The sequence below is a fragment of the Alligator sinensis genome, unplaced genomic scaffold, assembly GCF_000455745.1.
Source record: "Alligator sinensis unplaced genomic scaffold, ASM45574v1 scaffold1740_1, whole genome shotgun sequence".
Classification (NCBI taxonomy): Eukaryota; Metazoa; Chordata; order Crocodylia; family Alligatoridae; genus Alligator; species Alligator sinensis.
The window spans coordinates 303308-305032 of record NW_005843154.1 but is presented as its reverse complement, the minus strand read 5'-3'; positions in this window follow the sequence as shown (position 1 = coordinate 305032).

Here is a 1725-nt window from a genome sequence, read left to right as displayed (position 1 = left end):
TCCTTCTGTTTCACAGCCCTGCAAAGCTTTTTTAGCTCTAGCTAAAAACCTTGACTCAGATGTGATCCTATGAACTTGGGGGTCGATAAAAATGACTGATAGTGAAGTATTGGAGGCACTGACAAGAAACTCAAGAAAGCTAGATACTGTTTTACAAATCTGAACAAGAGTTGCACATTTAACTATAATGACTACAGGATTAATTAAATGTTATCTTTGCACTATTTTTGCCTAGTTTTTTGCACTATTCTTTAACTTAGGTATATGAATGAAACTTTTTTTTTTACTATTCTGACTATTTTTTGCCTAGTTTCTGAGTTGTTAAAATATTTATCAAGTGTATAATTTAGCAAATCGGTGCACATTCCAATAAAACATACTTTCTTTTGCTTAGATATACAACTAATATAGTGCTTTGCATAGTAGTAAAGCTTCTAGTTTCTTTTTAACTGGAGAAAAATATGTGTTATATTATATGTGATGATGCACCATGCCATCAGCACCCCACTTCTCAAAAACCTCGATCCACACATGGACATATCATTTCATCTCACTTCTTCTCCATATAATATGGGACCACTGGTGTTCTACCCAGGTAGTGCTAATGGGGTCAGCTGACTTTCTGAGGTAGTAGGTTGATTCCTACTAATCTCTCTCCACTCCACAGGTGTGAACAACCCTCTCTCCTTTTTAACAGTCTTCCACTATTCAAACCATCCTTTCTTTTACAATGCTGCTGTTGTTAGCCCTCTTGGTAACATCCCTCTTCTATTTCACAGCCCTGCAGACTCTTTTTAGCACAAGCTCAAAACCTTAACTCAAGTGTGGTCTATGGTGGGCCAGTAGGGGGTGCTCAGACACTGAGCCACCCACCTCACTGCGCCCAACCAAAAACCAAGCTCCAAGTGCCTCCCCTGGGTGCCTCACATGTGGCCAACCCCCTTCCTGAAGCGCACCTGCAAGCCTGGGGTAACTGCTGCCACCACCCGGGATCTGGTCTTTAGTCAGGCCATGTGCCTGCCAGGGTACACAGGCCTTGTAGACCTTGAGGGTGCTTGACCCACTGAGAGAACTTGGGGTTCTTCCTTTAGCCTGAAACACAGAAAGTAGCCTCCCTTAGTCAGCCAAGCAAAGGGAGCATAGAGGCATGCGCCATCCCTCTCAAGCATGTACCACCAAGCTTGCTATAGTGAGAGCTTTATTGTTTAAAGAGGGCAGACTTGGGGAAGGGTACAGGTTTGAAAAGTATCAAAAGAATTTCATAGATTTCATAGATTTCATAGACATTAGGGCTGGAAGGGACCTCGGAAGATCATCGAGCCCCCTGCCCAAAGGGCAGGAAGTCAGCTGGGGTCATAGGATCCCAGCAAGATAAGCATCCAACTTCATTTGAAGGTGTTCAATGTAGGCGCTTGAACCACCTCCGGTGGCAGGCTGTTCCAGACCTTGGGGGCTCGGACAGGAAAGAAATTCTTCCTTATGTCCAGCCTGAAACGGTCTTGTAGTAGTTTATGACCATTCGACCTAGTCGTCATCCCTTGGGGCGCTCTGGTGAACAAATGTTCCCCCAGATACTGGTGTCACCCCTGATAAACTTGTAGGTGGCCATCAGATCACCCCTGAGCCTGCGCTTTTCCAGGCTAAAGAGCCCCAGGGCTCTCAGCCTGTCATCGTAGGGTCTGCTTCCCTGACCTCTGATCATGCGCGTGGCTCTTCTCTGGACTC